Source organism: Bufo bufo, chromosome 6 (genome assembly GCF_905171765.1).
Source record: "Bufo bufo chromosome 6, aBufBuf1.1, whole genome shotgun sequence".
Taxonomy (NCBI): domain Eukaryota; kingdom Metazoa; phylum Chordata; class Amphibia; order Anura; family Bufonidae; genus Bufo; species Bufo bufo.
The window spans coordinates 188642332-188670163 of record NC_053394.1 but is presented as its reverse complement, the minus strand read 5'-3'; the positions used below and the strand labels follow the sequence as shown (position 1 = coordinate 188670163).

General features: G+C 43.7%; 1 long non-coding RNA gene across 1 annotated transcript in view; it reads left to right on the top strand.

Moving 5' to 3' along the window:
- Window positions 1–5316: 5316 nt before the first annotated feature.
- The window catches only part of LOC121004888, a 135367-nt gene continuing 112851 nt past the window's right edge, over window positions 5317–27832 (top strand). Inside the window, exon 1 of the long non-coding RNA XR_005779837.1 lies at window positions 5317–5401. This is a non-coding gene — a long non-coding RNA (uncharacterized LOC121004888). The remainder of the gene's footprint in view (window positions 5402–27832) is intronic.

Below are 27832 nucleotides of genomic sequence, written 5' to 3'. Positions count from 1 at the left end.
CACCTCAAGGGGTTGGGCTCCGTAAAAACCAAACCAGCCCATCCCCCATAACCACCCCCCGGCGGAGAGAAACATTCAGATACCCGCTAATGAGTTTAGCAAAAAGTATGTCTGTAGTAAGGGAGAGCTACTCAAAGATAGGACAAAGTCGGTTCTAAGCTAGAAAGAAGGGTGAAAACATTCAGTCCTTATTAGGTACAGCAGATCTCTTCCTTGAAGCAGGCTCCGATACGGTTTGCCACGGTGGAAACTCAGGGAGATACAGGACATCTGAGAATTGGAGACAGAAAGGGATGTTGGAGGGATCCAGTTGCAGGACCGAGCAGATGGGAGGAAGGTCCTCAGGGTAGCGGATTACTTTCAGTGAGCCGTTAAAGGTGAAAGATAGGCCAAAAGGAAATGGAATTTTCTTTCTCCTCAATGCCTCCGTAATCGGCTTAAGACATTTGTGCTTATTAAGAGTCAGAGAGGGTAGGTCAAAAAAAAAAATGTGATAGGAGCGCCTCCACATGTGAGGTTTTCTAAATCTCTGGCTGACTTTAGGATAAGTTTGTGGTGTTGGAAGTTCAGAATTCTACATAGGATATCCCTTGGAAGGGGGAAGGGGGGGCGGTCTCCTTCTCTCAGTTTCTGGCGGTGTGCCCTGTGGTCTCGTTCAAGAACTAAGTGAGGGTTATCCTCCTCTGGAAGCTTGGATCTCAGGATGTCATAAAAAGTGTCCATCAGAGAAGAGGGTGGTATAGTTTCAGGGACACCGCGGATCCTTATTGTTCTGTATGTCCCTGTTTTCTTGATCTTCCAGGTTAGAGAGAAGGGCATTGAGGTGGGAGTGGCAAGAGTGAAAGGCGGCAGTCGAAGCTTCGCCAAAGGAAACTATAGATGACTGATTTGCTTCGTTCTTCCACTCCAAGACCAATATTGCGAATGTCATGCTTAATGTCTGAGAGATCATTCTTAAGTGCTTTAAGGGCAGTTTCAATTATCCACTGCAAAGCTGCTTGAGAGATTGATAGGATCTGATCAGAGTCCTGAGGGCCCTCTCTGTTTGAGCCTTCTAAAGCAAAGTTATCTGGTGGATAATTTTTCAGTCAATGGCAGAATCTTCTGTTTAGAAGAGACTGAGGAAAAGACGTCCCCTTTTTTCCAAAATTTCAGCAGGTGGCTGGGGACCAGTCTCAGGTGGTAAGGGCAGGCAGTGAACGCCAGGTAGGTCCTTACGATGGGGTTAGGGAGCACATTCCAGGCTAGGGCCTCTGGGGAAGGGACCGGGTGCCCAACGTCCACTCAGGAAGAGCTATCCACAGAGGCTAAAGCAGTGGGTCCACTAGCTGGAGTGGTGGGCCCTGAATTGGATGGGCTGGAGGAAAGGGCCCGGTGTCTCTCCTGCAGGCATGCACGGGTCATCTTATGCAGAAAAGGGCAGGGGATCATTTGCCTGGAGGCGATTAAAGGCGGGTTGGCCAGCACGTAGTCCTGTGTGCCAAGCTCGCGTTGGGGGGGGGGGGGAATGTCTCCCTCTGGCCTGCTGATCCGCTCCCGAAATGAATCGGCGGTCCCGCTCCTGCGATAGCGGCTCCCTTCTCCGGGCAGGTGCCCGTAGTCGAGGCCAATGATTCGTAGGCCCGATTAGGCCCTGCCCAGAAGTCGGGATCTGGTGGGCCAAACTGGATGATAGAGGGGTCCCCTTGTAGCTGGTGATGAGGGGAGTTCAACCAGGGCAGATTAAGCCTGTCTGCCGGTCGGAACCAGTGAGATGCTTTAGGATGCCAACGGGGTGAGGAGAGACATGGAGGAAGCCGTCTGCCCTGCTCGGCGGTTAGCCACGCCCCTTTAACAGGAATAATTTTTAATAAAGGCCTTTGAACTGTTGAAACCGAGGAACTGGAACTAAGGCCTTCATTCTGCATAGCTTCTGGACATCTTGTATAAGCTGAATCTGGAAAGTTTTTGACTGGAGATTTGTCAGTTGGAATCTGTGTGGGGGAGGAGACTTGAATTCCAGCTTGTAACTTTCCCGGATGGTCTGAATTACCCAGGGATTTTGCGTGATGGACGCCCACTGTTGACTGAAATATCAAAGTCTTCCTCCCACTGGCCTGGCATCATTACTTCCCGGGGTTGTTGGTATTATTGTGATTGAGCAAAAAGAAACCCTCTTCTCCTTCCCTCTTTAGGGTAACCCCACCTTCCAGATTTACCTTTCCCTCGGCCTGGAAAATTCTGAGATTGTCTTGGCAGCTTACGAAAGGGCAGAATTTTCCTGGGCTTTTCCTCCGGGAAACCATTTCTTCTTGTATGCTACTCTCTCCAGAATGGTGCCAAACACATTAGAACCAGAAATGGGTATAGAGCATAATTTATTTTTAGAAGCAATGTCACCAGACCAGTTTTTTAAACATAAAGCTTTTCTAGAGGTATTAGCTAAGGTTCCATTCTTTGTAGCCAAGCGGATGGATTCAGCGAAAGCTTCCACCATGAATGCTGTCGCCATTTGTAAAAGTGGAAAAGAGTCTAAGATCTCATCTCTAGCCATTTTTTATCCAAGATGGTTTTCCAATTTGTTCAATGTTAGTACCTGCATCCCTTGTAATGGAGGCCATTATTACCGTTTACCATTTTTGGTGCAGAGTGGATCCAGCATGCATGTGGATCCAACACTCCCTGAATTTTATGGCGGCCATTATGGCGCATAACAGGTAGTATTTAGTGTTAGGACCCATCTAACAGAGATCGCCTTGACGTACAGCAGACGGGCTCAGATGGTTTTGTACAAAATGCATTGGCCAAGCATCTCACTTTATAAATAAGCGTAGCATTAGCACTATAATTTTTGTGACTGGCATTGTTGTACTTTATCTGATTTGCAGGGTGCTGCTACATTGTCTCTTTTTCCTCTAGGTCTTTGCCATGGCAGCGTGCACCTGCTCACTGGGAGGTGCTGACTAACCCCCTTTTCTGCAGCAATTAAACCCTTAGGTGCTGCACCACACTATGGACTGCCTGACCGCAGTGATCACACTACACTATGGACTGAATGACCTCAGTGATTACACTACACTATGGACTGAATGACCTCAGCGATTACACTACACTATGGACTGAATGACCGCAGTGATTACATTACACTATGGACTGAATGACCGCAGTGATTACATTATGGACTGAATGACCTCAGCGATTACACCACACTATGGACTGCCTGACCGCAGTGATCACACTACACTATGGACTGAATGACCTCAGTGATTACACTACACTATGGACTGAATGACCTCAGCGATTACACTACACTATGGACTGAATGACCGCAGTGATTACATTACACTATGGACTGAATGACCGCAGTGATTACATTATGGACTGAATGACCGCAGCGATTACATTACACTATGGACTGAATGACCGCAGCGATTACACTACACTATGGACTGAATGACCTCAGCGATTACACTACACTATGGACTGAATGACCGCAGTGATTACACTACACTATGGACTGAATGACCTCAGCGATTACACTACACTATGGACTGAATGACCTCAGCGATTACACTACACTATGGACTGAATGACCTCAGCGATTACACTACACTATGGACTGAATGACCTCAGCGATTACATTACACTATGGACTGAATGACCGCAGTGATTACATTACACTATGGACTGAATGACCTCAGCGATTACACTACACTATGGACTGAATGACCTCAGCGATTACACTACACTATGGACTGAATGACCTCAGCGATTACACTACACTATGGACTGAATGACCTCAGCGATTACATTACACTATGGACTGAATGACCGCAGTGATTACACTACATATGGACTGAATGACCTCAGCGATTACACTACACTATGGACTGAATGACCTCAGCGATTACACTACACTATGGACTGAATGACCTCAGCGATTACACTACACTATGGACTGAATGACCTCAGCGATTACACTACACTATGGACTGAATGACCGCAGTGATTACATTACACTATGGACTGAATGACCTCAGCGATTACACTACGGACTGAATGACCGCAGTGATTACATTACACTATGGACTGAATGACCTCAGCGATTACACTACACTATGGACTGAATGACCTCAGCGATTACACTACACTATGGACTGAATGACCGCAGTGATTACACTACATATGGACTGAATGACCGCAGTGATTACACTACACTATGGACTGAATGACCGCAGTGATTACACTACATATGGACTGAATGACCGCAGTGATTACATTACACTATGGACTGAATGACCTCAGCGATTACACTACACTATGGACTGAATGACCGCAGTGATTACACTACACATGGACTGAATGACCTCAGCGATTACACTACACTATGGACTGAATGACCTCAGCGATTACACTACACTATGGACTGAATGACCTCAGCGATTACATTACACTATGGACTGAATGACCTCAGCGATTACATTACACTATGGACTGAATGACCGCAGTGATTACACTACATATGGACTGAATGACCGCAGTGATTACACTACATATGGACTGAATGACCGCAGTGATTACACTACACTATGGACTGAATGACCGCAGTGATTACACTACACTATGGACTGAATGACCGCAGTGATTACACTACACTATGGACTGAATGACCTCAGCGATTACACTACACTATGGACTGAATGACCTCAGCGATTACACTACACTATGGACTGAATGACCGCAGTGATTACACTACATATGGACTGAATGACCGCAGTGATTACACTACACTATGGACTGAATGACCTCAGCGATTACACTACACTATGGACTGAATGACCTCAGCGATTACACTACACTATGGACTGAATGACCTCAGCGATTACACTACACTATGGACTGAATGACCGCAGTGATTACACTACATATGGACTGAATGACCGCAGTGATTACACTACATATGGACTGAATGACCGCAGTGATTACACTACACTATGGACAAACAGCACTTCTAGCAATAAATCGGCATGTAACTCTGAAACACCCTCAATCCCTCTGCTACGGTAAAAATTTAGATTATAGGGGACTCCATCAGATTTGTTGCCCAGTGGGCGTTAACCAAGCTTAATCCAGCCCGGCATATAACACAACACTTCAAATTATTCCCCACCTGAAGAAAAAAATAAGGCAGCGCTAACGTCACAGTGTAACTGGAGACTCAGCACCATGTCTCAATAAGGTCACCAACCCAGTACAGCGAAGAAATCACGTGACGAACGCCTTTGGCATCTCCGCTCCGGTTCTGGGGAACTCCTTGACGCTGCATCACCAGCTAAATAGATGTCCTGCCCATCTCTGCTTTCAGTGACGTCATGGCGCACGCCGGTGCATTCTGATGACGAAGACACAGGAATACGAAAAGGTAAAAGGAAAACAAAATAAAAGGGCGCAGATAGCTGAAGACCAGAGGTAATGGAGGGCTAGTGTGGACGTGCTTGTCCGTAGAGGAAATTCAGTGCGCAGCATGCTTGGATATTGGATAACAGTAAGAGCTGCTCTAAACCAGCTTGCTGGGAAATCCAGAGCTATAGATCAATGATGTGGTGCATGGAGTTGATTGTGATTTTTTTTTCAGTGCCAGCTTCACATCACATGTCAGTAGGATCATATAGCGATGGCCTGGAGTGAGACATGAGCAAGTACATGATGAGAACCACAAATGAGGACATGGGGAACAATAACCAGTGATAAGCTCGATAATATCTATTTTCCATGGGGGAGTGTATATGCAGTGCAGTGTGCAATATGATCGCAGTGGAGCCCAATGGCAACTATTAAACAGGAAATGTGTAGAGCACCTACTGTCTACCCGACCAGTGAGGAGGAACAGGAGCCTCCTAGAAGGAATGTGGTGGCATTTGGCACTCCCTAATTGTGCTATCTGCATGTCTGTTCCGTGGCACCCACGAAAAAATAGAACATGTCCTATACTTGTCCGTCTCCCGTATGCAGGGCAGGACGTTCCCTTTCACAAAAAGCGGAACGCACACGGCTGGTGTCCATGTTTTGTGGATCTTCATTTTAGCTTATAGAGCTGCGGACAATATCCATTTCCCATAGCTCTCTGTGCTTTTATTGTGTAAAAAAAAACAAACGATTCTATAGATATTTTAATGAGGCAAGTAAGAAGCCCAAGGAGCTGTTACTAATGTTTCCGGAGCCCAGCCATGCCCACTGTGAAGGAGCCCATCACCGCCCTGCATCCTCCGAATCTCCTCCTTGCTCCCTGACGTCACAAAGCTAGAGCGCTGTAATCTCGCAATGCGTGAGCTAGCGCATGCGCAGTGTCGGCATAGTGTTCCTTCCCTGTGCTGTCATCAGCCTCAGGGAACGAACTGTGCATCGCGAGATTACGGCGCTCTATCTTTGTGACCTCGGGGAGCAAGGAGGAGATTCGGAGGATGCGGGGCGGTGCTGGGCTCCTTTACAGTGGGTGTGGCTGCACTCCGAGTTTGAGAGAACGCTGGACTCCTCTCTGAAGCATGGAGGAGACTGGACTCATCTAAGGTTCATTTACATATATGGTGGGAACATTTATTTTAGGTTTTTGTCTGAACTGATAGTTTGTTCAGAATTGATTTTAATATCATTATCAATGTATTAAAAAGTATTTTTAGAAAAGTGAGTGGATAAATAGGCTTAGTAATTGATGTCAGGTTTCCTTTAAATGCATGGTGCTGGCTTTCATTCACCGAAACTTTTGCAACAAATCTGTGTGATTAAATCCTTAAAGGGCTATTCCATCTTTTTATAAGTTTAGAAATTCTCTGCCCTCCCCGTATCATCTCAGACAATGGGGGCATATCATTAGGATATGCCCTCATTGTCTGATAGGTGCAGGTTCTATCTCGTAAACGGAGCCTTGAAAGTCTCAGAGGGTGCACCACGCATGTGCAGCCGCCCTCCACTCATTTCTATGGGGCCAACCAGAATGCTTGGCTATTTCCGTCGGCCTCATAGAAATGAATGGGAGTGCACTGCGCTTACGTGGCCACCGCTCCAATTAATTTCTATGGGGCCGACGGCTATTTTCGGCGGCCCCATAGAATTTAATGGAGGCTGCATGCGCGGTGCGCCCTCCGTGACTTTCAAGGCTCTATTTACGAGATAGGTGTGGGTTCCACCTGGGACCTTCACCTATCAGAAAAGGGGGCATATCCTAGCAATATGCCCCCATTGTCTGAAATGATACAACCCCTTTAACCTGCTTCCTACTGATTTTTTTTTTTTTTTTTTTAAATGTGGTTTTCAGAAAATGGTGACAAAAAAGGTTTTATTGTGTAAAACCAAAAGAAAAAAAAATTGATATCTCTGCGTCCGTAATGACCTACTCTATAAAAAATATTACATGATATATCCCACCAGGTGAACGCCGTAAAAAATAAAAACTTTGACAGAATAGACAGTTTCTGGTCACCTTGCCTCACAAAAAGCTTAATCTGAAGCGATCAATTTTTTTTTTATGTATCCCAAACAAGAACCAATGAAACCCAAACTTTATCCCGCAAAAAACGAGACCTCGCACAAGAAAAATTTAAAAGCTATAGCTTTTAGAAAATGGTGACACAAAAACATGATTATTTTTTTTTTTAAAAACTGCTTTCAGTAAAAGTGGTAAAACATAAAGAAAAGCTATTTTTGATATCTCTGTAATTGTACTGACCAGCAGAATAAAGAGAACGTCATTTTCCCTGCATGGTGCACGCTCCAATAACAAAACACAAAAAGCAATGGCAGCTTTCCAAACAGTGATAGAGATAAACAGAAATAAAAAGAAATAAAAAAGTCATATGAAACTCAAAATGGAACCAATGATAATGGCAACTAATTCCACAAAAAACCCTCACATAGCTCCATCCCGAGAAGAATTAAAGTATAGTTTACAGAAATTGGCTGCACTGATGCCTCAGAGGTTGTTTAATAGCAACATAATCCAATCCATCAAAATATCCGCTGCAAAAGCCAAATCGCAGGCTTTCCCTTCTGAACCCTGCGGTGTACCCAAGCCGCAGTTTATGTCCACATTTATAGCATTTCTGTAGCAAGTGGAACCCGCCTAACAATTTAAAGGGGTGGTGTTGTGTCTCAGATGTCACAAGCTGGGCACAACATACTGGATACTGAAATGCCATATCTGTCTCCTGCTCATAAATATCTGCATAACACCTTTTGGGGTCAAAATGCTCACTCAACCCTTTAATAAATTATTTCACCCCAGAGCCTTTGCAGTCCTCAGCACAAGATGCGTAAATCACAATAGGTCTCAAATTCACCTGGTGCTCTTTTACTCCTGAGCCCTGTGGTATCTCCAGGCAAAAGAATAGGGTCACATGTAGGGTGTTTATAACACCTGGAATCCTGGCATAAGAATAAGAGGGCTTGTATTTCACACTGGCACATTCTGGGCACAACATATTATGCACTGAAATAGCATATCTGTGTAAAAACTAAAATTTTCACTTTCCACCATCTGCTGTGAATTGATTTTTACAAAACACCTGTGGGGCCAAAATGCCCACTTACACTCCTTGAGAAATTCTGTGAGGGGTGTGGTTTGTAAAATGGGAGTCACTTCTTGGGTTGTTTTTTATTTTATTTAACTCCTTAAGGATCGGGCTCATTTTCACCTTCAGTACCAGGCCATTTTTTGCAAATCTGACCAGTGTCACTTTATGTGGTGATAACTTTAAAACGCTTTGACTTATCCAGGCCATTCTGAGATAGTTTTTTCGTCACATATTGTACTTCATGAAACTGGTAAAATGGATTCAAAAAAATTCATTTTTATTTATAAAAAAGTACAAAATTTGCCCAAAATTTGGAAAAATTAGCAAATTTCCAAGCTTCAATTTCTCTACTTCTATAATACATAGTAATACCTACAAAAATAGTTATTACTTTACATTCCCCATATGTTTACTTCTTGTTTGAAACATTTTGGGAATGATATTTTATTTTTTGGGGATGTTACAAGGCTTAGAAGTTTAGAAGCAAATCTTGAAATGTTTCAGAAATTTTCAAAAAACCACTTTTCAAGGACCAGTTCAGGTCTGAAGTCACTTTGTTAGACTTGCATAATAGAAACCACCCACAAATGACCCCGTTCTAGAAACTACACCCCTCAAGGTATTCAAAACTGATTTTACAAACTTTGTTAACCCTTTAGGTGTTCCACAAGAAATAATGGAAAATAGAGATTTTTTTTGGCAGATTTTCCATTTTAATAATTTTTTTCCAGTTACAAAGCAAGGGTTAACAGCCAAACAAAACTCAATATTTATGGCTCTGATTCTGTAGTTTACAGAAACACCCCATATGTGGTCGTAAACCGCTGTACGGGCACACGGCAGGGCGCAGAAGGAAAGAAATGCCATACGGTTTTTGGAAGGCAGATTTTGCTGGACTGGTTTTTTGACACCATGTCCCATTTAAAGCCCCCCTGATGCACCCCTAGAGTAGAAACTCCAAAAAAGTGACCCCATTTTAGAAACTACGGGATAGGGTGGCAGTTTTGTTGGTACTATTTTAGGGTACATATGATTTTTGGTTGCTCTGTATTACACTTTTTGTGAGGCAAGGTAACAAGAATTAGCTGTTTTGGCACCGTTTTTATTTTTTGTTATTTACAGCATTCATCTGACAGGTTAGATCATGTGGTATTTTTATAGACCAGGTTGTCACAGACGCGGCGATACCTAATATGTATACATTTTTTTATATTTATGTAAGTTTTACACAATAATTTCATTTTTGAAACAAAAAAAAATCATGTTTTAGTGTTTCCATAGTTTTTTCAGTTTTTGGGCAATTATCTTGGATAGGGTATAATTTTTGCAGGATGAGATGACCGTTTGATTGGCACTATTTTGGGGTGTGTATGACTTTTTGATCGCTTGCTATTACACTTTTTGTGATGTAAGGTGACAAAAATGGCTTTTTTTACACAGTTTTTTTTTTTTTTTTTTACAGTATTCACCTGAGGGGTTAGGTCATGTGATATTTTTATAGGGCAAGTTATTAAGGATGCGGCGATACCTAATATGTATACTTTTTTTTATTTATGTACCGTAAGTTTTACACAATAATATAATTTTTGAAACAAAAAAAAAATCATGTTTTAGTGTCTCCATATTCTGAGAGCCATAGTTTTTTCAGTTTTTGTGCGATTATCTTAGGTAGGATCTCATTTTTTGCGGGATGAGATGACTGTTTTATTTTGGGGTGCATATGACTTTTTGTTCGCTTGCTATTACACTTTTTGTGATGTAAGGTGACAAAAGAATGGTTTATTTAGCACAGTTTTTATTTTTTACGGTGTTCATCTAAGGGGTTAGGTCATGTGGAATTTTTATAGAACCGGTCGATACGGATGCGGCGATACCTAATATGTATACTTTTTTTTTTTATTTATGTAAGTTTTACACAATATCATTTTTGAAACAAAAAAATATATCATGTTTTAGTGTCTCCATATTCTGAGCCATGGTTTTTTTTTTTTTTTGGGCAATTATCTTAGGTAGGGTCTCATTTTTTGCGGGATGAAATGATGGTTAGGTTGGTGCTATTTTGGTGGGCACTGGGCATACACCTTTTTGATCGCTTGCTGTTGTACTTTTTGTGATGTAAGATGACAATTTTTTTTTATTTAGCACCTTTTTTATTTTTTACGGTGTTCATCTGAGGGGTTAGGTCATGTGATAGGTATCGACCGGCTCTATAAACATAATATGTCTACTTTATTTATTTATTTATTTCTATTTTTTACCAATTTTTTTTTTTTTTTTTACTTTATTTGGGGAAAATGAAGTTTTTGTTTATTTTTACTTGAAACAGATTTTTTTTGGGGGGGGGGGGGGACCTTTTATTTTTTCAACTTTTTTTCACTTTATTTTTTGTCCCACTTTGGGACATCAACTTTTGGGGGTATAATCCACTTTACAATGCATTTCAATACTTCTGTATTGGAATGCATTAGCTGTATAAGTAATACAGTGTGTATTACTCATATAGCTTCCGGCCTGTGAGATCCAAGGGGCCGGATCTCACAGGCTCGTCACAGGAAGGCAACGCCGATACCTCAGGAAGGCATCGCGCTGCCTTCCATGCCATCGGGTCCCCATTACAGCAGCACGGGGACCCGATGGCACAGCCGATCCCCGCTGGAATGACCCGTAAACGCTGCAAACCGCAGGTCTAAATTGACCTGCGGTTTGCGGCGATCGCCGACACAGGGGGTCACGGGACCCCCTGCGCATTGACCCAAGGTGCCTGCTCAATGATTTGAGCAGGCACCGGGCGGCGATCGGAAATACACATGACGTACCGGTACGTCATGTGTCCGGAAGAGGTTAAAGAGGACTTGTCACCTCTCCTAACTACTTTCATTTCCCATGTAATGACAATTCTAGAGCATCTATACTTATGACTGTCCCATTCTTGTATTATTCCTGCTAGAAGTTTACAAATAACGTATTTTTCGTCCTATAAGACGCACCGGCCCATAAGACGCACCTACGTTTTTGAGGAGGAAAATTAGGGGGAAAAAAACTTTTTAACCAAAAGGTGTGCTTTTGGTGGGTTTTGAACTAATGGTGGTCTGTGCATGACACTATTATGGAGGATCTGTGGATAATGCACTGTTATGGAGGGGATCTGTGGATGGCACTGTTATGGAGGGGATCTGTGGATGGCACTGTTATGGGGGGATCTGTGGATGGCACTGTTATGGGGGGGGATCTGTGGATGGCACTGTTATGGGGGGGGGATCTGTGGATGGCACTGTTATGGGGGGGATCTGTGGATGGCACTGTTATGGGGGGGATCTGTGGATGGCACTGTTATGGGGGGGATCTGGGGATGGCACTGTTATGGGGGGGATCTGTGGATGGCACTGTTATGGGGGGGATCTGTGGATGGCACTGTTATGGGGGGGATCTGTGGATGGCACTGTTATGGGGGGGATCTGTGGATGGCACTGTTATGGGGGGGATCTGTGGATGGCACTGTTATGGGGGGGATCTGTGGATGGCACTGTTATGGGGGGGATCTGTGGATGGCACTGTTATGGGGGGGATCTGTGGATGGCACTGTTATGGGGGATCTGTGGATGGCACTGTTATGGGGGGATATCTGTGGATGGCACTGTTATGGGGGGATATCTGTGGATGGCACTGTTATGGGGGGATCTGTGGATGGCACTGTTATGGGGGAGATCTGTGACACTGCTATATATGTGTCATCCACAGATTCTCCCCCCCCCCCCCATAACAGTGTCCCCCAATACACCGGGCCCTGCCAACTCACAACAGTATTTCTAAATAGTAATCCTTAACCTCTTAATAACTTTAACTAAAGTTGCGCTCTCCTCTGTATAAGCACTTACTAACGAGCAGGCAGAGCGGCTGGCAGCGTAATGTCACTCACTGATGTTGCGCGCCTGCTTCATTCATAAAGTGGGAGCAGCAGGCGTGCAATGTCATTGAGTGATGTAACGCTGCCAGACGCTCTGCCTGCTCCGGATGCTAGTTAATAAGTGCTGATACAGGGGAGAGCGCAACTTTAGTTAAAGTTATTAAGAGGTTAAGGATTACCGTTTAGAAATACTGCTGTGAGCGGCGGGGCCCGGTGTAAGGCCTCTTTCATACAGGCGTGTGCCCCCCCGTGGTCGTGCTCGAGCACAGTCTGTGGGGTAGGCCGCAACGGATCGCGGACCCATTCAATTTAATGGGTCCGCGATCCGGCCGTTCCACAAAAAGATAGAACATGTTCTATCTTTTTGCGGAACGGAAGTATGGGACGAAACCCCACGGAAGCACTCCGTAGTGCTTCCGTAGGGTTCCGTTCCGTGCTTCCGTTCCGCATCTCCGGATTTGCGGACCCATTGAAGTAAATGGGTCCGCATGCGTGATGCGGAATGCCCATGGATCGCCCCCCGTGTATTGCGGATCCGCAAATGTGGTCCAAGAGTACAGTGACTGCATCGGGCCCTGCCGCAAGTTTCCGGACTCCAGCCCCTCTTCCCTCACCGCTGATGCATCGCAGTGTGTAAAATGGCAGCATTAGCCCCATAAGACACAGGGGCATTTTCCTCCCCTCTTATGGGGCGAAAAATACCTTAACCGCCTCACGCAGGATTGCGTTCCGGAGGCGGTCGATTCATTCCTCGTTGACGCGCCAGCGCGTCATCTCGCGAGGGGCGAGATTTCTTGTGACCGCGCGCACACAGGCGCGCGCGTTCACAGGATCGGCAAGTAAACAAGTGGATCTACAGCCTGCCAGCGGCTATCATTCGCTGGCAGGCTGTAGATGCGATTTATTTTTATTTTTATTTTTATTTTTTTAACCCCTGAAGGGTATATTAGACACTGTTTTGTTAATAGCGTCTAATATACCTGCTACCTGGTCCTCTGGTGGTCCCTTTTGCTTGGATCGACCACCAGAGGACACAGCAAGCTCTGTAAAGTAGCACCAAACACCACTACACTACACCCCCCCCCTGTCACTTATTAACCCCTGATCACCCCATATAGACTCCCTGATCACCCCCCTGTCATTGATCACCCCCCTGTAAGGCTCCATTCAGATGTCCGTATGTGTTTTGCAGATCCGCGGATCCACACATCCGTGGATCCGTAAAACACTCCCTGATCACCCCCCTGTAAGGCTCCATTCAGACGTCCGTATGTGTTTTGCGGATCCGCAAAACACGGACACCGCGGATGCTCAAAACACGGACACCGGCAATGTACTTTCCGCATTTTGCGGTTCCGCACATTGCCAGAACTATATAGAAAATGCCTTTTCTTGTCCGCAATTGAATAGGACATGTTCTATAGGCTCTACAAAAAACGCAGTGTTCGCCCGATCAGGCCTGATCTTGTGCGCACACTTGCGTTCAGTGATCAGTAAATTTTTATTTTTTGTGATCACTGCAAAAACACCGTAAAATCGCTGCGGCGCTATAAAAAGATCACTTTTGAGGGGCATGGCGAGTTCATAGAAGATTTTTTTTTTTTTGGCACAAGTTAGCAGAAATTGTTTTTTTTTTTTTCTTACAAAGTCTCATATTCCACTAACTTGTGACAAAAAAATAAAATCTCACATGAGCTCACCATACCCCTCACGGAATCCAAATGCGTAAAATTTTTTAGACATTTATATTACAGACTTCTTCTCACGTTTTGGAAAGTAGACACCCCAAGGTATTCGCTGAGGGGCATATTGAGTCCATGAAAGACTGAACTTTTTGTCAAAAGTTAGCAGAAAGGGAGACTTTGTGAGAAAAAAATAAATAAATAAAATTTCCGCTAACTTGTCCCAAAAAAAAATAACTTCTATAAACTCGCCATGCCCCTCACGGAATACCTTGGGGTGTCTTCTTTCCAAAATGGGGTCACATGTGGGGTATTTATACTGCCCTGGCATTTTAGGGGCCCTAAAGCGTGAGAAGAAGTCTGGAATCCAAAGTGCCTAAAAATGCCCTCCTAAAAGGTACTTATTGGAATTTGGGCCCCTTTGCGCACCTAGGCTGCAAAAAAGTGTCACACATGTGGTATCGCCGTACTCAGGAGAAGTTGGGCAATGTGTTTTGGGGTGTCTTTTTACATATTCCCATGCTGGGTGAGAGAAATATCTCTCTAAAATGACAATTTTGTATAAAAAAAAAAGTGAAAAGTTGACTTTTAGAGAGATAGTTCTCTCACTCAGCATGGGTATATGTAAAAATACACCCCAAAACACATTGCCCTACTTCTTCTGAGTACGGCGATACCACATGTGTGACACTTTTTTGCAGCCTAGGTGCCTAAAGGGGCCCAAATTCTAAAGAGCACCTTTAGGATTTCACAGGGTATTTTTTTACGCATTTGGATTCCAGACTTTTTCTCACGCTTTAGGTCCCCTAAAATGCCAGGGCAGTATAAAAACCCCACAAGTGACCCCATTTTGGAAAGAAGACACCCCAAGGTATTTCGTGATGGGCATAGTGAGTTCATGGAAGTTTTTATTTTTTGTCACAAGTTAGTGGAATATGAGACTTTGTAAGAAAAAAAAAATATAAAAAAAATCATCATTTTCCGCTAACTTGTGACAAAATATAAAAAGTTCTATGAACTCACTATGTCCATCAGCGAATACCTTAGGGTGTCTACTTTCCGAAATGGGGTCATTTGTGGGGTGTTTCTACTGTCTGGGCATTGTAAAACCTCAGGAAACATGACAGGTGCTCAGAAAGTCAGAGCTGCTTCAAAATGCGGAAATTCACATTTTTGCACCATAGTTTGTAAACGCTATAACTTTTGCGCAAACCAATAAATATACACTTATTGCATTTTTTTTTATCAAAGACATGTTGAACAATAAATTTAGAGAAAAATTTATATAGAAATGTTTTTTTTTTTTTTTATTTTTTTTTTATAACTGAAAGTGAAAAATGTCATTATTTGGCAAAAATTTAGGTCAATTTCGATTAATAACAAAAAAAGTTAAAATGTCAGCAGCAATGAAATACCACCAAATGAAAGCTCTATTAGTGAGAAGAAAAGGAGGTAAAATTCATTTGGGTGGTAAATTGTATGACCGAGCAATAAACCGTGAAAGTAGTGTAGTGCAGAATTGTAAAAAGTGGTCTGGTCATTAAGGGGGTTTAAGCTAGGGGAGCTGAGGTGGTTATATTGCCAGCAGTCTGCAGTAAAGGTACTTCTGGGTGTTACCAGTAGCAGAGGTGTCTGACTCTGCTGCTGGTGTCAGACTGTGCAAGGACACACCCATGTGTATCTTTATTTCAAGCTTTTGGCAATTCATTCATAACTTCTAGCAGAAATAATAGACATAGATTCATAAGAATAGGTGCTCCAGTATTGTTATAACTTGGGGAATACAAGTAATTACACAACAGACATGTCAGGAGAGGTGACGGGTCCCCTTAAGGCTGCATTCACACGTCCGTGGTGTGTTGCGGACCCGCAAATTGCGGGTCCGCAACACACCAGACCGGCACCCCCATAGAAATGCCTATTCTTGTCCGCAAGCTGCGGACAAGAATAGGACATGCTCTATCTTTTTGCGGAGCTGCGGACCCAAAATCGGGGCCGCGCTTCGCAATTGCGGCTGCAGACAGCACACTGTGTGCTGTCCGCATCCATTCTGTCCCCATAGAGAATGAATAGGTCCGCACCCTTTCCGCAAAATTGCAGAAAGGATGCGGACCCATTTTGCGGACGTGTGAATGGAGCCTTACACCTTAAGGACCCTGCCATATTTCACCTTAAAGGGCTTCTGTCACCCCACTAAAGTCTTCTTTTTTTTTTTTTTGGCTACTTATAATTCCTATACTGCGATATATCAATACATAATGTTATTAATCATTTTGGTTCAGTAGTTAATTTAAAAAAACAGACTTTTATCATATGCAAATTACCTGTCTACCAGCAAGTAGGGCGGCTACTTGCTGGTAGCAGCCGCATCCTTCTTTCATAAAGACTCCCCCTCCTCATGTTGTTTGACAGGGCCAGCGAACGCGCTCGTTCTCTGGCTGGCCCTGTCTGCTTTCAAAATCTGGCGCCTGCGCCGTACCGGTCTTCAGTCGGCGCAGGCGCACTGAGGGGAGGACGCTCGCTCCGCCGCTCCATCCTCAATGCGCCTGCGCCGATGACGTCACATCTACACCCGGCGCAGGCGCACTAAGGAAGGAGCGGCCGAACTACTGAACCAAAATGATTAATAACATTATGTATTGATATATCGCAGTATAGGGATTATAAGTAGCCAAAAAAAATAAAAATAAGACTTTAGTGGGGTGACAGAAGCCCTTTAACCACCTCAGCTCCCATAGCTTAAACACCCTTAACCACCTCCGGACCGCCTAACGCAGGATCGCGTTCCGGAGGTGGCAGCCCTGCGCACAGTCACGCATATATGCGTCATCTCGCGAGACGCGAGATTTCCTGTGAACGCGCGCACACAGGAACGGAAGGTAAGAGAGTCGATCGTTCACTGGCAGGCTGGAGATGTGATTTTTTTTAACCCCTAACAGGTATATTAGACGCTGTTTTGATAACAGCGTCTAATATACATGCTACCTGGTCCTCTGGTGGTCCCCTTTGTTTGGATCGACCACCAGAGGACACAGGTAGCTCAGTAATATGTTGCACCAAGCACCACTACACTACACCCCCCCCCCTGTCACTTATTAACCCCTTATTCACCCTTGATCACCCTTGATCACCCCTGATCACCCCATATAGACTCCCTGATCACCCCCCTGTCATTGATTACCCCCCCCTGTCATTGATCACCCCCCTGTAAAGCTCCATTCAGATGTCCGCATGATTTTTTACGGATCCACTGATAGATTGATTGGATCCGCAAAACGCATACGGACGTCTGAATGGAGCCTTACAGGGGCGTGATCAATGACTGTGGTGATCACCCCATATAGACTCCCTTATCACCCCCCTGTCATTGATTACCCCCCTGTAAAGCTCCATTCAGATGTCCGCATGATTTTTACGGATCCACTGATAGATGGATCTGATCCGCAAAACGCATACGGACGTCTGAATGGAGCCTTACAGGGGCGTGATCAATGACAGGGGGGTGATCACCCCATATAGACTCCCTGATCACCCCCCTGTCATTGATCACCCCTCTGTAAGGCTCCATTCAGACATTTTTTTGGCCCAAGTTAGCGGAATTTTTTTTTTTTTTTCTTACAAAGTCTCATATTCCACTAACTTGTGTCAAAAAATTAAATCTCACATGAACTCACCATACCCCTCACGGAATCCAAATGCGTAAAAATTTTTAGACATTTATATTCCAGACTTCTTCTCACGCTTTAGGGCCCCTAGAATGCCAGGGCAGTATAAATACCCCACATGTGACCCCATTTCGGAAAGAAGACACCCCCAGGTATTCAGTGAGGGGCATATTGAGTCCATGAAAGATTGAAATTTTTGTCCCAAGTTAGCGGAAAGGGAGACTTTGTGAGAAAAAAATAAATAAAATCTATTTCCGCTAACTTGTGCCAAAAAAAATAAATTTCTATGAACTCGCCATGCCCCTCATTGAATACCTTGGGGTGTCTTATTTCCAAAATGGGGTCACATGTGTGGTATTTATACTGCCCTGGCATTTTAGGGGCCCTAAAGCGTGAGAAGAAGTCTGGGATCCAAATGTCTAAAAATGCCCTCATAAAAGGAATGTGGGCCCCTTTGCGCATCTAGGCTGCAAAAAAGTGTCACACATCTGGTATCGCCGTACTCAGGAGAAGTTGGGCAATGTGTTTTGAGGTATCATTTTACATATACCCATGCTGGGTGAGATAAATATCTTGGTCAAATGCCAACTTTGTATAAAAAAATGGGAAAAGTTGTCTTTTGCCGAGATATTTCTCTCACCCAGCATGAGTATATGTAAAAAGACACCCCAAAACACATTGCCCAACTTCTCCTGAATACAGCGATACCACATGTGTGACACTTTTTTGCAGCCTAGGTGGGCAAAGGGGCCCACATTCCAAAGAGCACCTTTAGGATTTCACAGGTCATTTACCTACTTACCACATATTAGGGCCCCTGGAAAATGCCAGGGCAGTATAACTACCCCACAAGTGACCCCATTTTGGAAAGAAGACACCCCAAGGTATTCCGTGAGGGGCATGGCGAGTTCCTAGAATTTTATATTTTTTGTCACAAGTTAGCGGAAAATGATGATTTTTTTTATTTATTGTTTTTTCCCTTACAAAGTCTCATATTCCACTAACTTGTGACAAAAAATAAAAACTTCCATGAACTCACTATGCCCATCACGAAATACCTGGGGGTGTCTTCTTTCCAAAATGGGGTCACTTGTGGGGTAGTTATACTGCCCTGGCATTCTAGGGGCCCAAATGTGTGGTAAGAAGTTTGAAATCAAAATGTGTAAAAAATGACCGGTGAAATTCGAAAGGTGCTCTTTGGAATATGGGCCCCTTTGCCCACCTAGGCTGCAAAAAAGTGTCACACGTGGTATCTCCGTAGTCAGGAGAAGTTGGGGAATGTGTTTTGGGGTGTCATTTTACATATACCCATGCTGGGTGAGAGAAATAACTTGGCAAAAGACAACTTTTCCCATTTTTTTAAACAAAGTTGGCATTTGACCAAGATATTTATCTCACCCAGCATGGGTATATGTAAAATGACACCCCAAAACACATTCCCCAACTTCTCCTGAGTACGGCGATACCACATTTGTGGCACTTTTTTGCAGCCTAGGTGGGCAAAGGGGCCCACATTCCAAAGAGCACCTTTCGGATTTCACCGGTCAATTTTTACAGATTTTGATTTCAAACAACTTACCACACATTTGGGCCCCTAGAATGCCAGGGCAGTATAACTACCCCACAAGTGACCCCATTTTGGAAAGAAGACACCCCAAGGTATTCTATGAACTCCCTATGCCCATCAGCGAAGTTTTTATGAACTCACTATGCCCATTAGCGAATACCTTAGGGTGTCTACTTTCCAAAATGGGGTCATTTGTGGGGTGTTTGTACTGTCTGGCCATTGTAGAACCTCAGGAAACATGACAGGTGCTCAGAAAGTCAGAGCTGCTTCAAAAAGCGGAAATTCACATTTTTGTACCATAGTTTGTAAACGCTATAACTTTTACCCAAACCATTTTTTTTTTACCTAAACATTATTTTTTTATCAAAGACATGTAGAACAATAAATTTAGAGCAAAATTTATATATGGATGTCGTTTTTTTTTGCAAAATTTTACAACTGAAAGTGAAAAATGTCATTTTTTTGCAAAAAAATCGTTAAATTTCGATTAATAACAAAAAAAGTAAAAATGTCAGCAGCAATAAAATACCACCAAATGAAAGCTCTATTAGTGAGAAGAAAAGGAGGTAAAATTCATTTGGGTGGTAAGTTGCATGACCGAGCAATAAACGGTGAAAGTAGGGTAGGTCAGAAGTGTAAAAAGTGGCCTGGTCTTTCAGGGTGTTTATGCCATAGGGGCTGAGTTGGTTAATGACCAGGCCACTTTTTACACTTCTGACCTACAGTACTTTCACTGTTTATTGCTCGGTCATGCAACTTACCACCCAAATGAATTTTACCTCCTTTTCTTCTCACTAATAGAGCTTTCATTTGGTGGTATTTCATTGCTGCTGGCATTTTTACTTTTTTTGTTATTAATCGAAATGTAACTATTTTTTAGCAAAAAAAATGACATTTTTCACTTTCAGTTGTAAAATTTTGCAAAAAAAAAGAGATCATATATAAATTTTTCTCTAAATTTATTGTTCTACATGTCTTTGATAAAAAAAAAATGGTTGGGTAAAAAAAAAATGGTTTGGGTAAAAGTTATAGCGTTTACAAACTATGGTACAAAAAGACCGTAATTAGACTTACCGGTAATTCTGTTTCCTTGAGTCCACCATGACGGCTCTACTATGAGATTGACCCTTGACCTCTGTAGGGGCAGGAACACACAGAGTTTAAAAGGCCACCACCCACACTCACCCTCAGTGCTTTCCAAATTACCAAGTGGGTGTAGCCTTAACCTAGGCAAGTATATGAATATATACATTATTTTGTATTTTTTTAAATATTTTTTGAGTATTAATTCATACTCAACCCCTCCTTAAATCTCAGGGGGGGAAATCTGGGCCGTCATGGTGGACTCAAGGAAACAGAATTACCGGTAAGTCTAATTACGGTCTTTCCATTTCGTCCACCATGACGGCTCTACTATGAGAACTACCAGATTATTAAACAGGGTGGGTAACTGCTTGTAGAACCTTCTGACCGAAGGTTAAATCCGCAGAAGCTGACACATTAATCCGGTAATGTTTGATAAAAGTACTTATATTCGACCAGGTGGCTGCTTTACAAATCCTGTCAAGGGAGACACCTCCTCTTTCTGCCCATGAAGACGCCATAGCTCTTGTAGAGTGAGCTTTTATATTCGTGGGGCTATCTAGACCCGACTTCTGGTAGCAGCAAATAATAGTAGATCTGATCCATCTTCCGATCGTGGCTTTGGATGCCTTTTTCCCCCTGTTTGGACCCCCATACTGAACGAAAAGGTTATCATCTTTCCTAAATTCTTTTGTTAAGTCCAGGTATTGTATGATGGTATCCCGGACGTCCAGGAGCTGGAACTGATCTTGTGATGGGTCGTCCTTGGGAAAAGATGGAAGGATGATCTCTTGGTCTCTGTGAAAGTCCGACACCACTTTTGGGAGAAAACCTGGATCTAAACGTAAAACTATTCTGTCCGGGAAGATCGTGAGGTATGGTTCCCTGCAGGACAGCGCTTGGATTTCACCCAGACGTCTGGCTGAAGTGATTGCCACTAGGAAGGCTGCTTTTAAAGATAGGTGTTTGAGAGATATATTCTGCGTAGGAGAAAAAGGCGAATTTGTAAGGTTTTTTAGGACCAAGTTTAGATCCCATTGAGGCGTCCTAGGGGTTAGGGAAGGTCTCAATCTTGAGGCAGCTTTTATGAACCTCCTTATCCACCTGTGACTGGCCAGGTCCGTATCATAACAAGCCCCCAAAGCAGAGATCTGTACTTTGAGAGTACTTGGTCTAAGGCCCAGATCTAACCCTCGTTGGAGGAAGTCTAGCACTTTTTTAATATTGGGAGAAGAGTTTACGGGAGGAGTCTGGCCAAGCCAACTACAATATTTTTTCCATATCTTAAGATATATTGCAGAAGTAACTTCTTTCCTGCTGGACTTATGGGTGTGTATGACTTTCTCTGATATCCCTCTGCTTTTTAGGATTTCGCGTTCAGGATCCAGACCGATAGTCTGAAAAGACCTGGATTCTGGTGAAGAATTGGACCCTGAGAGATAATGTCCTCCCGTGTCTTTTAACACTGGGAACCAATTCCTTTTTGTCCAGTACGGGACAACCAGTATTACTGTTACTGGGTCCGATCTTATTTTCTGCAGCACCCTGGGTATTAATGGCCAAGGATGGAAGGCATAGGCTAGATCCCAAGACCACCTGACTGAAAATGCGTCTGTCGCCCAAGGGTTGTCTCTTGGGTTTAGGGAGCAAAAGGGATGTACCTTTGCGTTCTTTTTTGATGCAAACAGGTCTATCTTGGGGGTCCCCCACCTCCTGGTAATCTGCTCGAATACGATTGAGTTTAGGGCCCATTCCCCCGGATCTATGGTTACTCTGCTGAGAAAATCCGCCTGTATGTTTTCTGTACCCTTTAGATGGATAGCAGTGATGGATAGAACGTTCTTTTCCGCCCAGGAGAATATTTTTTCTGCCAATTCCTTTAAGCCTGATGATCGTGTGCCCCCCTGATGTTTCAGGTATGCTACGGCTGTTACGTTGTCCGAGAGGATTTTTAGGTGTTTTCCGGAGACCCTGTCCTGTGACACCTTCAGCACCTCCCAGATTGCCCTCAATTCTCTGTGATTTGAGGAACATTTTCTCATGGCGTCCGACCAAGTGCCCTGGTAATTTATCGAGCCTATTTTTGCTCCCCATCCTGTACCACTTGCATCCGTGTTTATTTGAATCTCCGGATCTTTTACCCAGGGTACACCCTTTTGCAGGTTTTCCTCTTTCATCCACCATTTTAAATCAGATTTTACCTGACTCGGGATGGGGATTTTTTTCTCTAGAGAGCACTGTCTCTTGTCCCAAATTCTCAGGATCCAAGATTGGAGAATCCTGGTGTGGGCCTGAGACCAAGACACCGCTGTTATGCAGGAGGTCATTGTGCCTAGGAGGCTCATGGCATTGCGAATGGAGCACTGGGATTGACTTCGGAATTTTTGTGTTTTTTCTATAAACGACGTAACTTTTTCCCGAGGGAGGGATGTCACCTGGGAGACCGAGTCCAGTATTACCCCCAGAAATTTCATTTTGGTTGAGGGGATTAAACTTGATTTTTTTCAGGTTTATTACCCACCCCAGGTCTGAAAACCTGTGCATCAGGTCTCTGGTAATGCTGGTTGTCTCCTGCTCCGAGGGTCCCAGGACCAGAAAGTCATCCAAGTATGGGAAAATTTTTATCCCTTCTGCTCTCAGAGGGGATATCATTTCTACTACTAGTTTTGTGAATACCCTTGGAGCAGATGAGATTCCAAAGGGTAACACGGTGAACTGGAAGTGTCTTACAACTCCTGAGCTGTCCACTAGGGCAAACCTGAGGAATTTTTGCGATGATCTGTTTATGGGGACGTGATAGTACGCGTCTTTTAAATCTATTTTGAACCTCTTTGGAGGGACTGAGGAAAATTCTATCCGGTAGCCATCCCGAATTATATTTAGGGCCCATGGATTTTTTGTAATGGACTCCCACTGGGACAGAAAATTCCACAGTCTTCCCCCTACTCTGGCGTCATTGTTTATCTTTATTTTGGGGGTTAAGAAGGAAACCTCTGCCTTTCCCCCCCCTTCTGGTAACTCCACCTACCCCCCTTTCCTTTGCCCCTATAGGGTCTAGTTTGGGAGTTGGAGGAACGAAAGGGCTTCTTTTTGGTCTCTTCCGGGAACCCCTTTTTTTTGTCTGCAGCCTTTTCCAGGATAGAGTCTAATACGGGTCCAAAAACGTATTCCCCAGAAAACGCTATGGAGCATAGTTTTGCTTTTGATGCTCTATCCCCTCCCCAGGCTTTCATCCACAAAGCTCTCCTTGCGGAATTGGTGAGGGCCGCATCCTTAGCGGCGAACCTCACCGATTCCGCCGAGGCATCCGCCAAGAAGGCCGTGGCAGATTTGAGGAGTGGGATAGAGCTCAATATTTCCTCCCTAGGAGTCTTGTTTTTGATATGTTCTTCTAGTTCGTTAAGCCAAAAACACATAGATCTTCCGGCTATGTTGGTTTTGACCCCAAACATGGCTGTCTCCCAGGATTTCTTTAGGAGAGAGTCGGCTTTCCTTTCCATTGGGTCCTGTAGTTGTGAAGAGTCCTCAAATGGGAGGGAAGTCTTCTTAACCACTTCAGCCCCCAGTGCTTAAACACCCTGAAAGACCAGGCCACTTTTTACACTTCTGACCTACACTACTTTCACCATTTATTGCTCGGTCATGCAACTTACCACCCAAATGAATTTTACCTCCTTTTCTTCTCACTAATAGAGCTTTCATTTGGTGGTATTTTATTGCTGCTGACATTTTTACTTTTTTTGTTATTAATCGAAATTTAACGATTTTTTTGCAAAAAAATGACATTTTTCACTTTCAGTTGTCAAATTTTGCAAAAAAAACTACATCCATATATAAATTTTGCTCTAAATTTATTGTTCTACATGTCTTTGATAAAAAAAAAATGTTTGGGTAAAAAAAAAAATGGTTTGGGTAAAAGTTATAGCGTTTACAAACTATGGTACAAAAATGTGAATTTCCGCTTTTTGAAGCAGCTCTGACTTTCTGAGCACCTGTCATGTTTCCTGAGGTTCTACAATGCCCAGACAGTACAAACACCCCACAAATGACCCCATTTCGGAAAGTACACACCCTAAGGTATTCGCTGATGGGCATAGTGAGTTCATAGAACTTTTTATTTTTTGTCACAAGTTAGCGGAAAATGATGATTTTTTTTTTTTTTTTTTTTTCTTACAAAGTCTCATCTTCCACTAACTTGTGACAAAAAATAAAAACTTCCATGAACTCACTATGCCCATCAGCGAATACCTTGGGGTGTCTTCTTTCCAAAATGGGGTCACTTGTGGGGTAGTTATACTGCCCTGGCATTCTAGGGGCCCAAATGTGTGGTAAGGAGTTTGAAATCAAATTCAGTAAAAAATGACCTGTGAAATCCGAAAGGTGCTCTTTGGAATGTGGGCCCCTTTGCCCACCTAGGCTGCAAAAAAGTGTCACACATCTGGTATCCCCGTACTCAGGAGAAGTTGAGGAATGTGTTTTGGGGTGTCTTTTTACATATACCCATGCTGGGTGAGATAAATATCTTGGTCAAATGCCAACTTTGTATAAAAAAATGGGAAAAGTTGTCTTTTGCCAAGATATTTCTCTCACCCAGTATGGGTATATATAAAATGACACCCCAAAACACATTCCCCACCTTCTCCTGAGTACGGAGATACCAGATGTGTGACACTTTTTTGCAGCCTAGGTGGGCAAAGGGGCCCATATTCCAAAGAGCACCTTTCGGATTTCACAGGTCATTTTTTACAGAATTTGATTTCAAACTCCTTACCACACATTTGGGCCCCTAGAATGCCAGGGCAGTATAACTACCCCACAAGTGACCCCATTTTGGAAAGAAGAGACCCCAAGGTATTCGCTGATGGGCATAGTGAGTTCATGGAAATTTTTATTTTTTGTCACAAGTTAGTGGAATATGAGACTTTGTATGAAAAAAAAAAAAAAAAAAAAAAATCATCATTTTCCACTAACTTGTGACAAAAAAAAATAAATTTGAGGAACTCGCCATGCCCCTCACGGAATACCTTGGGGTGTCTTCTTTCCAAAATGGGGTCACTTGTGGGGTAGTTATACTGCCCTGGCATTTTCCAGGGGCCCTAATGTCTGGTAAGTAGGTAAATGACCTGTGAAATCCGAAAGGTGCTCTTTGGAATGTGGGCCCCTTTGCCCACCTAGGCTGCAAAAAAGTGTCACACATCTGGTATCTCCGTACTCAGGAGAAGGTGGGGAATGTGTTTTGGGGTGTCATTTTACATATACCCATGCTGGGTGAGAGAAATATCTTGGCAAAAGACAACTTTTCCCATTTTTTTTTATACTAAGTTGGCATTTGACCAAGATATTTATCTCACCCAGCATGGGTATATGTAAAATGACACCCCAAAACATATTCCCCAACTTCTGCTGAATACGGAGATACCACATGTGTGACACTTTTTTGCAGCCTAGGTGGGCAAAGGTGCCCAAATTCCTTTTAGGAGGGCATTTTTAGACATTTGGATACCAGACTTCTTCTCACGCTTTGGGGCCCCTAAAATGCCAGGGCAGTATAAATACCCCACATGTGACCCCATTTTGGAAAGAAGACACCCCAAGGTATTCAATGAGGGGCATGGCGAGTTCATTGAAAAAAAAAATTTTTGGCACAAGTTAGCGGAAATTGATTTTTTTGATTTTGTTCTCACAAAGTCTCCCTTTCCGCTAACTTGGGACAAAAATTTCAATCTTTCATGGACTCAATAAGCCCCTCAGCGAATACCTTGGGGTGTCTTCTTTCCAAAATGGTGTTATTTGTGGGGTGTTTGTACTGCCCTGGCATTTGAGGGTCTCCGCAATCATTACATGTATGCCCAGCATTAGGAGTTTCTGCTATTCTCCTTATATTGAGCATACGGGTAATGAGATTTTTTTTTTTCCGTTCAGCCTCTGGGCTGAAAGAAAAAAATGAACGGCACAGATTTCTTCATTCGCATCGATCAATGTGGATGAAAAAATCTCTGCCAAAAAAAGAAAAAGGAGGGGAAAGGCGTCTGCCAGGACATAGGAGCTCCGCCCAACATCCATACCCACTTCAGCTCGTATGCCCTGGCAAACCAGATTTCTCCATTCACATCAATCGATGTGGATGAATAAATCATTGCCGGGATTTTTTTTTTTATATATACAAAGTGTTTGCCAAAGTATATGAACACCGCCACCTCCTCAGCTCATATGCCTCGGCAAACGTATCTTTTACTGCAGAGGAGAAATCTCGTCTTGCAGCGCCGCATACACCGACTTGCGTGTAATCTGACAGCAGCGCAATGCTTCTGTCCGAATGCACATCAGTGCTGCAGCTGGTCGATCGGTTGGTCCACCTGAAAGGTAAAAAAAACAAAACAAAAAAGAAAAAACCAGGCCACAAAGCAATAACTTTATTAACTGTTGAACAGAACATAGAAACTTTTTTTAAACTTTTTTAACTGAACGTTTAACTTTTTTACTTACCGGTATTTTTTTTTTTGTTTAGTTTTTTTTACCTTTATAGAACAAACCTCTCCTTCCCCATGGGACAATGTGCAAAGCGCAAATCGCCCAAAGATGTGGCGAAGTACGTTATGCACTTTATCCCAGGTGAAAGGAGAGGTTTGCAGCAGCTGTGAGTGAATGGGCCCTAATAGCCCTGTGTGCCTGTCCTGGTGAGATGTGATCCCTATGCTAGGTGTACCTGTGTGTGGTACTTCCGGAAACACTCTCCATAGCATAGGGCAGGGTGGTCAGCACAGTCAGGACAGAAATAGCGGGTGTCACGCCTTATTCCACTCCTGCTACAGACACGACATCTTTTTCGGGGTGACGGTTGGGTTGAGGTACCAGGAACGACACTGGGGAAATGTCGCTCGTGTAGACGGCTAACTACACTGGTGGATGGGGCCACGGAACCTCCTGGGTAAAGGAGGTTCTCGATGATCTCTTCCTGGAATTTGAGGAAGGATCCTGTTCTCCCAGCCTTACTGTAGAGAACAAAACTATTGTAGAGCGCCAATTGAATTAAATATACAGACACCTTCTTATACCAGCGTCTGGTTCTGCGGGAAACTAAATACGGAGACAACATCTGGTCATTGAAGTCCACCCCTCCCATGAGCGCATTATAGTCGTGGACACAGAGGGGCTTTTCAATGACACGGGTTGCTCGCTCAATTTGGATTGTCGTGTCTGCGTGAATGGAGGAGAGCATGTAAACGTCACGCTTGTCTCTCCATTTCACCGCGAGCAGTTCTTCGTTACACAAGGCAGCCCTCTGCCCCCTTGCAAGACGGGTGGTTACAAGCCGTTGGGGGAAGCCCACGCGACTAGTTCGTGCGGTGCCACAGGCGCAAATCCGTTCTAGAAACAAATGCCTA